Source organism: Martes martes (genome assembly GCF_963455335.1).
Source record: "Martes martes genome assembly, chromosome: 3".
NCBI classification, from domain to species: domain Eukaryota; kingdom Metazoa; phylum Chordata; class Mammalia; order Carnivora; family Mustelidae; genus Martes; species Martes martes.
The window spans coordinates 95,119,069-95,130,343 of NC_137890.1; positions in this window are offsets into that span (position 1 = coordinate 95,119,069).

Below are 11,275 nucleotides of genomic sequence, written 5' to 3' on the forward strand. Positions count from 1 at the left end.
GTCAAGGGCAAGGCCTGGCAAGGAGAGTAGCAGCGGATGAGCTATCAGCAAGTGTCTTGTAGACTTTAAGTAAGGCCATGGGGAAAGGGTATGATTATGCCCTTACCTTGTCTATCTTCTAGGGAGATTAATCTGGTAAGAAGTCCAGGCCTACCAGCAGGAGGAGCGGGCCATGAGTGCACTGATAGAGGCCATAGAGGGACCAAAGCCTGTTCCGGGGCATCCCGCATCCCCGCACTTCTGCACCCCTCCTCTGCCTGTCTGGAGGTGATCTTGGGACCAATGAAGGGATGGAGGCTTTCAAAGTTTAATGGAGAAAACAAGGACCACCTGACAGGAAGACAGGGGAGACAGTGGGGTCAGCACCCATCTCAGGTGATGAGAAGCTGAGTTTGCTGCCAGAACCCCATAAACACCTTCCGCGGATGAACGTGTCCAAGGTGAGGACACCACCTCATGCTGTGAGAACAAGTCAGTGAGGGAGGTACTGGCTCCTGGTGAAGTCACCCCCACTCCTCCAGGGGAAGCATGATTCAGCCTGGGTCCCCACTGCACCCCCGCCTACCCGCACCCCCGTGGACTCTGCCTGACCTCCAGAGAAGGGCTCTGGGTCTGAAGGCAGGGAGCGGCCATGTCCCGGGATCCTTCACATTCTTCAGCGATGAGCAGGATCCTAGGAGTCACCTCCGCTCCGCGACGGTTGACGCCTGGGAAGGGAGCAGGCCTTTCACACTTAGGATGTCTCTGTGTTCCAGCAACATCACATGGTCCCCTCCCCTCCTGCAGGCAGCTCAAAAGCTGGTCAAGAGTGTGTTGTGTGAATTCCAGGCCAGGCGTCTAATTCGCCCGGCAGCAGTGCCTGAGACACCAGGGTCGGCCTTGACCTTGATCTCCTCTTCTATTCCCAGCCTGACCCAGGCTGTCTGTGAGGAGAAGCTTCAGGGGAGTCTTCTTGTTTCTTCCCTACTGATGGGTTCTTGCCCTGCCTCTGCATCCCAGGGCTCCAGATTGTGTTTGCCTCTTTGTGCTGTGCTCAACACAGGCCTGCGTGTTTTACAGACGTGGTTCATCCCATTAAGTGAATGTCGGGATCACACTTCCAGGAGTTTGTTCAATGCAAAGTCCTTGAGTCTATTCCAGACTTACTAAAACCAAGATGTTGGGATGGAGGATAAAGTCCTGGAATCTGCATTTAAACAAGCTCACCTGGTAGATTCTAATGCAGATACACAGAACATTATTGGAGAAACATCTTCGTAGTTTTGGTATATTTTTATTATTCCCTCCTCTTGGCTGTGGTGCCCAAGACTGGACTCAGCATCCAGGCCTTAACTAGGTGAGCAGAGTTTGGATATTTGTGGTAGACAGAATAACGTCTGTCCCCACAAATTTCCATGTCCTGATCCACAGAACTGAGGGAATCAAGGATGTAGAGGGATGTAATGTGGCTGATGGGTTGACCTTCAGAGAGTACAAAATCCTGGAGTATCTGGATGGGCCCAATGGAATTATGAAGGTTCTTGAAAATAGAAGGAGACAAAAGAGGTCAGAGTGGTTTGAATGAGAAGGATACAACACACTGTTGCTGATTTTGCTGATGGTGGAGGAGGCCAGGAGCCCGGGAATGCAGGAGTCTCTACAAGCTGGAAAGGGTGAGGAAACCTATTCTCCTTGGAGCCTCCATGGAAGAAGAATACAGCCTTTCCAACACCTGGATATGAGCTCAAGGAAAGCCGCATTAGATTTCTGACCTATAGAACAGTGAGGTAATAAATCTTTGTTGTTTTAAGCCACTAGGTTTGTGGTTTATCTGTTACATCAGCTCTTAGAAACTGATACAATACCAAAGATTGGACTGCCACGTTCCGGAAACCTGGCTTGGTTCCATCCTTAGAGAGCCTTCTGACTGTGGTGCCATCAGCATTTCTGCCATCTTTGGGGCCCAAATGACAGAGGCCTAAGACAAAAAGGAGGTCTCTGGATGAATTCCCATCCACCTTGTGATGATAATACTAATAATCACAACAGTGCAGAGGTATTGAGAGCTCACTATGTGCTGAGAGTTCTGCATCTCGTTTAATTATCAAAACCATCTATCCAGTGTGTTCTAGTTTCAAGCAAATGTTATTTATTTATTTTAAAGATTTATTTATTTATTTGAGAGGAAGAGCAGGGGGTGGACAGGAGCAGAAGGAGAGGGAGTGAATCTCAAGCAGACTCCTCGCTGAACACAGAGCCTGACATGGGGCTTGATCTCATGACCCTGAGGTCATGACCTGAGCTGAAATCAAGAGCCAGATGTGTAACTGACTGAGCCACTCAGGCACCCCTCAATCAAATTTTATGTGAGGAAGCAGGATGGAGAAGTACTTTGCTCAAAGTCACACATCAGTAAGAATCAGAGCCTGGATTTAAAGCCAGGTTTGTTGTCTCCAAGGCCCCAGGGCCAAAGCCCCTAACTGCATAATTAAATAGCCTCATTCTGACCTATGACTAATGGAGAAGATAGTGTGATCTCACTAAACTTCAGGCTGAGCCTTCTTTTAAATTTAGGCATGTGTAAAAACATAGCTACCTATGGCCTGGCTGCCCATGACCTCCAGTCTCAGACACTTAGACATTAGAATCCCATAGCCAGACACAGGGACACTCATGTGAGATTATCTCAACTGTTCTGGAAAAGATGTAGGGTTATTAAGGCTGGGGTCCTGACTCTTCCTCTCCATCAGCCACTGATTCACTGTGTGACCTTGGGCAAGACTCTTGATCTCTTTCCATCTCACCTGAAAATGGGAACAATGGCTCCAACATGTCCCCACCTTACCTGGCTGCTATGAAAACCCAATGAGATCATGTTTGTGAACATGCTCTGGGAATTACAAAAGCAGCACACCCTTATAGAGTCCTCAGATGGCTATTATTTAATTTTTATAACTCGAGGTGAATGTGGTTCATTATTGCTGTAATTAGTAGTAATTATTCTACTAAACCACACCAGAGAAGAGAATGTTCTCTCACTGGCTTCTACAGCCGATCTGTTGTGTAAGCGTTAATAAAAAAAAAAAAAAAGGAGAAGAAGAAAGTAAGAAAGACAGAAAACCACTCAACAAAGCTGTAATGTTTTGGCACATCATTGCACAGCATGTTCTTTTTTTTTTTCCATTTTTAGAAAAAGAAAATTTGAAAGCATAACTCCTGGAACACTAGGTTAAGATCTGCTTCTGCATAAAAAAGGATTCCTTCTCGCCTTTTAAAAAAATATTTATTTATTTATTTGAGAGGGAGAGAGCGTGCACATGCCAGTGAGCAGAGGAGGGGCAGAGGCAGAGGGAGAAAGAGAGAATCTTAAGCAGGCTCCACATTCAACATGGAGCCTGGCATAGCACTTGATCTCATGACCCTGAGAGCATGACCTGAGCTAAAATCAAGAGTCAGATGCTTAACCCACTCAACCACCCAGGTGCTCCAAGGATTCTCTTAAGTGAAAATATACTTTCCAAAATGGCTTTTCATCAAAGACCTGGAAGCAAGCTCAGTGTGACTATCATATTGACTCCAGTGGGACATGAAGGGCAGATATACCCTAGAGATCAAGCTGGGAGGGCCCCAGGGAGCACCCCATGTGGAGGAGGGCTCACCACCATCCACAGGGTGCAAGGCTATTGCCAACTGCCCCAGAGTCACTGGGATCCCTGGGATCCACGACAAAGCTCCAGAACCCCCAGGGAGAATAACTGGACCAGAGTCAAGTCCATCATTTCTTCCTTCTTTCATTCCTTCTCTCCCTCTTTGCTTCCCTCTCTCCTTCCTTACCTTCCTTTTGGTAGCCAGCAGCATTTAGTGAGACCGATTGTAACATCAGACACTGCACACAGACAGGTCAAGTCCACTCTCATTCTCAAGGGGTGCATAGACTAGTGTGGAGACTTGACATTCAGACACTCAATATCATTTTGTGGCTTTGTTGTCCCCGAGCTAGGTGCCCAGTGCAGTGTCAACGGAAGGGAAGAAGGCACTGTGCCGGCCAGATTGGGTGGGGTGTCTTCGGCAATGCTGTGGAATAATGTATGGAACCAGGACTAGGCGAAGCACAGGCCCTGGGTTAGGCTCATGGGATTCAAGCCTCAGGTATGCTCATGCATTCACTCACTATGGGACCCTGCACCTCAATGACCTCAAGAGGGGATGTGAGGGTCATGCCCATGTCACGATGTTGTTGCAAAGGGCCTAACGCTGTTTCTCCCACAGTATAGCCAAACCAGATAGCGCCTGGATGGTGACTCCCAGGTACAACATGCAGCCTTTGTGAAGACCTAAAAAAAACATGTGGCTGTGAATGGACTCCACCAGCCACAGGGGCTTGACCACCCCGGTCATTTCACCAACGTTGCAGTCAGGCCGCCCATGCTGGATTGGACTGGATATTTAGGACCTTACCTCAGGCACCATCCCCGCTACATATGGTGCTAGTTAAGAACAGAACAGTAGTGCTACTGCTCCTGAGCCCCATCTCCCTTGATTGTTATAAACTAATATTTGGAAGCAACTGTCTCCTATTTCTCTGTACCTCACCGATATGGTGCCTGGACAAATGTTGACATTGCATCTGAGTCCTCGGGTATTCCAGAATCCGCCGAACATTTTTAATGAGCATATGCATATTTTCCACCAAGATCTCCTTGGGCAGTTTCTAGTGACTTGTCAACAGATCCCACATTTAATTGAAAATAAAAGAACACACACAGATTTTTAAAAATCCTAATACTAATTCTAAAGCCGATGAATGTTGCTTGTGGGGGTGAGTTCGGTACAACCTCTCTGGAGAGCAATGTGTGTCAAAAGCCTTACTGATGTTTTTGCCCTAAATTTAACAAATTAAATTTTAATTATAATTTTACAAGTGATACTGCCTGTAAAAATGTATCCTCATAATTATGGATGTGCACCAAGATCTGTCTTCAAGGATGTTTATTGCATGATTATAATAGAGAAAATTTGGAAACAACATAAATGTACAATAATAAGGCCTCATTAAATGCATTACGATACAATCAAAAAATGGAATGCCCTTGTCACCATTAAAAATTAGCTGTGGAGGAGAATGAACAATGTAAGAAGGGCTTATGATACATGAGAGGATAAACAACAGTTTAAAAAAGTCTGTGTAGTCTAATCTAATTTTGTTAATTGAACAAAAAGTGCGGAAAAGGAGACACCCACAAGGAGCTCAGTAAGTAAATGAAGTATGACGTCACCTGACACCGCCAGTATTTTGGCTGAAGCACTATTTGTAAAACCCAGGAACAAACCGGTAATTCCTTGCTTGGGTGCCACCACCCTGGCTTGTAAATCCTTCTAACATTTGGGGGTCTGGCTTTCTGAATGCCATCCCCTTGCCTGACATCCCAACCTCCCAACCCAGCCTCCTGATCCCTTCCCGCCCACCCTGTTCCTCCCAGTCCTTTGCCTTCTCCTTCTTCTCCACACTCCCCTGTTCCCTGGCCACCTCAGCACCCTCCTCTGACACCCATACTGTTGAGACTTCCTTATCCTGGACCTCGCCTCCTACAGTCTTACAGAATAGGATGACAACTGAGAACAATATGCTCTCACCTGTCCTCTCAGACCCTCGGCAAGTACCTCTACGTGATCAGGCCATCTCTGGCTATATCTGGGCCAATGAACTAAGGACGTTTTTCTAGGGGAGAGGTCTCTGTTGCTTAACACACCGTCGGTTCGGCTCTTGGCCCTGTGGCAAGAAAATAATGAAGATATTTGGATATGGGAGGGACAAACAAAACCACAGAGGTTATATATACTAAACACCGCATGCCAAGCATTGGTCTTAAACAACTAATGCGGATTACTTCTACCATTTACTCTTCACAACCATCTACAAGGAAGTTACTGTTACTACACCCATTTTATAGATGAGGAAATTGGGGTTCCAAGAGGTAAGTACTTACTACACAGGATCACTTAGCTAAGAATTGGTACTAGTCCAAATTCAGGCAGTTGGGTCCGGAGTCTTCTCTTCAACAATAATGACATTGAGTTCTTCAATAACCAACTGACCTCATGGTGTCTTGGGAATAAATGTCTAGTTGGAGGCCTAAGTGAGAGTTCTCAGGATATTCCCTTTGTCTGAAATTGCCCCAAGAGAACACTCACTCAACACTTCGAAATCTAATTCAGTTCTTACCGTCTGTCTGAAGTTTTCTCTGATATATTTATGCTGGCACTGCTGTACCTGATCTATTACTTCAGTCACCAGCCTGGAGCACAAGTCTGTGTTTTCTTGTAGGAGGACTTCTTTGCTGCATCATGACTTCCTTAAGAATAAAGTCCCATAAATTTCTCATTTCTTTCTTTTTTTTTCTTTTTAAGATGTTATTTGTTTATTTTGAGAGAGAGAGAGATCACACACACAGGCGCATGAGAACAAGTGAGCATGAGCGAGGGGGAGAAGCAGAAGCAGAGGGAGAAGCAAGCTCCCTGCTCAGGGCTTCATCCCAGGATACTGGGATCATGACCTGAGCTGAAGGCAGAAGCTTAACCGACTGAGCCACCCAGGTGTCCCAACTTTCTGGTTTCTTAATCCTCATAGGTTAACAAAGGATCAAGCCCACGAAAAGCCAAGTAGTTAAATTAATATGGTTTATACTTCCATGATACACTTTCCCAGGCCAATTTTCAAAACTCGGCATTTGTCAAAGATAGGCAAAATTCTAGTTTGCTTATCCACTGGAGACTTATGGTCTTCAGTAGGGACTGTTAGCACATCAAAATGAGGAAGGTGAGCAAATGATAGCTCCCCAGGAAATGAAGTACTGCGGTCTTCTCTGGAAACATAGTTCATGAAGAGTCCTAGCCCAGAGAACGAGTGTAAACATTCTAGTTCTCTCCTAGTAAGGTAACGAGACGCTGTATTTAAATACCATTCACCATGGTGTCCCTGAGCAGAGTTTCTCCACTACTGAGCTTCTGAATCATCTGCCTCCAGCCTTCTAGTTGCTTTGATCAAAGGGGGTTTGGGAAGTCACAAAACTGACTCTGCAGCAGGAAATCAGCATTAACTTCCACCAGCTCGTTCTAACCACAGGGCTCTGTGGGGCTCAGAAGTGCTCCCGGGCTTGCCAGAAGACTTGGACAGACACAGTAATGCATTGAGAAAGCTGTGAAGGGTGAGAGCTACATTCTTTTAAAAAGTGGGGAAAGCTTCGGACTTACTAAAAGAAAGTAGACTTAAAGAATACATGAATATGGAATTTGTGCCAACCTGCCCAGGAGGGGCCATCAGGAGGCATGATGTGGTGTCCTTTGAGTTGACACTTATGTGACATAAAACATGCTGTGGCCTGGGGGACGAGAGATATGACCTTCCATGAAGCCCTCCTCATCTCAGAACCTGGGTTTCTTCACTGTAAAATGAAGCAAGGTGTAAGATCACCTTGCCCTCTTCCTTCCCAAATGTTCTCCTGGACTTGGCTACTGTCTGATTGATGATATCTAAATGTACATGATAATATCTAAATCTAACATCTGAAACTATCTAAATATCTGAATCTCAGATTTTACCTGTTAGTTTGGGGGATAAGAGATAAAAAATTCAACTCTTAACAAGGTTTTAAAAGACTTATATCATATGTTCTGCTTGTTTACTTTAAGGACAGAAATGAGAAGAAACATCCCAATCCTGGTGAGGGTCTACAGAATGTGAAGTCAGTCATTTATGATGATAGAGTTATAATTCCAACTGTAGCGCTTCCCCCAGCTTGGCTCTGGTCTGCATCTCTCTGCTCCAAGATGTGTGTTTGACTCACCTCTGAATGTAGCCCTCACTGTGTCTTGGGGAGTGCTTGACATAAGCTAGGTGCTTAGCAGATAAACAGTGAATTGCCCTGAATGGAATTGAAATCTGCTTTGAAACATTCTTTCCTATCAGACACCCCTCCTGCATTTCAGATTGGCTGAGAATATCTTTACTGACATGAGCTGGCTCTCAATCTTGAGGTGGGTTTGATGGCAAAAGATGAAGAGGGCTCTGATTTCCTAGAAATACAGGGAGAAATGGACCGCTAGGAATGCCAAGCTTACCTAATGTATCTTTCCAGTAAATCGCAGAACAAAATAAAAAACAGTTTTGCCAGACTCTGAAATCTGTGGTTTTCTACTATATAGTTTTTTTTCCCATAGTCACAGAAAGTCCAGTGTTCTAGGTGTAAATAAAGTCAACAGAAGCAATTTGAAGATGCCCAATACTTGTGATCCTACAGATGAGTTCCCATTAAAACATAGAAGGACATTTGGCAATACTGAAAGATCATAGGAAACACTGGAATCCTCAAGAACTTTCTTGGCTGTTCCTGATATGAGTAAAATGGGCCATCCGTCTCCTCTACACATGTTCCACTCTCCCAGAGGAGGAGACCAGATGGACGGCCTCACTGGTAGCTATTTATCAGTAATGATGTCAGCATAATAAACTGTGGACTTTCTGTTGCTTTTTTGTAAGGGGTAAAGCTCTTTGGGTGTAAGGAGGAGGCTATTGGTGGAATGCAGACGAAAGTACTGCATTACAGGCCATGAGGAACAATCCTGGCTCTGATGAGCATGTATGTGATGTTGAAGGATAAGGACCCTAAAACTACATGATCTGAACATCCCTGTTAGCACTGAAATTTGAGCCAGAACAATGGTTTCCAGCATTTTTAAAAGCCTCGGTGCTCTTTTTCAAATAAAATGTTAATGAAACACCAGCATATCAAACAGATACAAGCAGGCCAGATTGACGGGAAGATGAGAGGACCTGTGACTCCACCTCCTCGTTTGTTCCTTCCCTCCAAGAAAGGCACAAGGCATTTCCTTGGAAACCTAGGGCTTCCCACCACACAGGATGAAAATCTCCGGCCCCAACGACACAGCTCTGAACTGACTATTTGCCATAGCAAGACCTAATTTCCTCTTGACTGTCCTTATAAAATTAGAGGCACACTCCTTAGTAAACAAGCTGACATCAATATGGAAAAATATCATACTTAAGAATGGACAAAGCCTTTTCCACCCACTGAAAGAAGACTATGCGAAATGCTGCTCAAACTTTTTTTTTTTTTTTAAATCATTGCCAGGTACCTGGAGCTATTTTATGGTGGCCAACAGTCTAAAGGTCTAAGGGAGACAAAACAACGTCAGCTTGGCTGAAGCAGACACACAGGACAGAAGAGTCCCTTGGCGTCCAGCCATCTCCCTGCCCAACATTCAACAGGAGGGCAGCATAGGAAGCAATCTAGTAGAGTGTTGACAGAATTAATCAGGCTCCATTTTCCAGCTTCCTTTTGCTCCCTGGGCTAAGAAATTAGAAGGCTCTGCCCGAATCAGATACACTTTGAGATTTCCCCAGAAACACAGTTTTCCTGGGGAAATAAAGCTAATGAAAGTAGAGGTTAACTATATTTGATTTCCTCAAAGCCCACTGGCTGATTTTATGTGACCTGTCTGATTTCTTTTAGACCTTGAGTTCATGGCTCAGTGACACTGCACTACTCAGAGAAGACACAGGAAAAACATTCATGAAAAAAACGAAAAGTCATAGTACAGACACTTTGCATGTGGATGGCTCTCACTGAACTTCAAAGCCTTTTCAGAATGATTTCAATAAACAGTAATAAATATCTACCATTTATTAAATTTTATCTCTTTTCCTTATCATGTTAAACCAGTTAGAGATTGTCCCTCACTCTTACAAAACTAGAAACTGAGCTAGAACAAAATAGATGCCCAGAAATGGCAGACTTCCATTTCATATCAGGGCTCTTCAACATCTAAGCCTTGAGGCTGCCTGCCTCTTAGCTTGCCTTTCAAATCTCAGGCACTCCCTGGCATGAGACAACATTAGACCTTCACCTTGAGATTTGTGGATCTGGACCCAGCCAAGGCAAATTCTCTTCAAACAAGAGACTGAAGGAGTGTGTTGATCTTCAGAACTCAGAGTTGGCAGCCATGGGATCCCTTCTCAGGGATGGGGAAACTGGCACATTTAAGCTTTCCAGATGCTGGGGGCGGGGGATGGTGCTATGCACAAGCATGGTTCACCTTAGGTCCTAGTTCTGTGTGCAGTGTTAAGGATGGATGAGACAGGAGAGATCCTGGAATCAGAGAAACTGGTGAGGAGAAAGTGGCTACAATAGTCCAGAAACTATGAGGGCTTGTGATTAAAGCAGAAGAAGCGGTGTGCTGGAATAGAAAGCAGATGCTGGAGATGGGGGCGGGGTGGTGCAGCAGGCTAAAGGTATTTCCCCCAGTGAGCTCCCAACTTAGCCATAGAGGTGAATGAGAAAGTGGTTCATGACACTGTGGCGTGACACAAGCTTCTAGGAGGTCAATAAGAGCATAAATGAGGGTCCGCTACAATGGTCTGGGGCTTAGGGGAGGAAAGTCAAGGAAGGCACTCTGCTCGAGGCAACACCTGAGAAGAATCTTGACGAGAAGTGGAGGGAAATGGCCAGGCAAGAGGGTGGGAGAGCATGGCTCAGGCAGCGTGTGCTGGCAAGGAGGTCCAAGAGGCTGCCAGAAGGGATTGAGGCAAAGGGAGGTAGAGAGACTGGGTAGAGCCTAGATCACAGGGTGCACACAAACATGCCTGCCTGTTATTTTAAAGGCAATCGCAAGGAACTGAGGTTTCGTAATATTTTAGAAAGGTGGGGATGTAAGTTTCAAACCAGGAGGGTAGCTTGTCCAAGATGGCTGGTCTCCACTCTGGCCTTAGTGTGTGGTCCACACTCCTACAGCATCTGCATCAGCTCATCGGAAAGGCAGAACCTCAGGCCCAGACCCACTGATTCAGAAGCCGGTTTGAACAAGATCCTCAGGTGATGTGGTGACCTCAAAGCTTGAGGAGATCTGCCCTTGAGGAGATCTGCCCTTGAGGAGATTGTGTGCCTTCCAGAATGCCGTCAAATATCTCTATACTGGGACTTCCTGCAAGTCAAAGAGGCAAATGGTTGGTGGGAAGGGACACGTGGTCTCTTTTTAGGGGTGGCTGTGTCCACACCTTCCTGTACAGGCTCCCCCTGCACACATCAAACAATTATCAGCCAGCCGGCAGGCCACCCAGACTGACCCACCCGTGGTACAACACACATTTGATTAATCACTGTTTCCAGAGGCGCCTCATCAATCATCACCTCAGGAGAAAGGGGTCCTAGTAGATGAGCACTGGGTGCAGAGAAGGATCCAGGTTCCGGGTCTCCAATAGCGCGGGCGCGTGCAGTTGGGA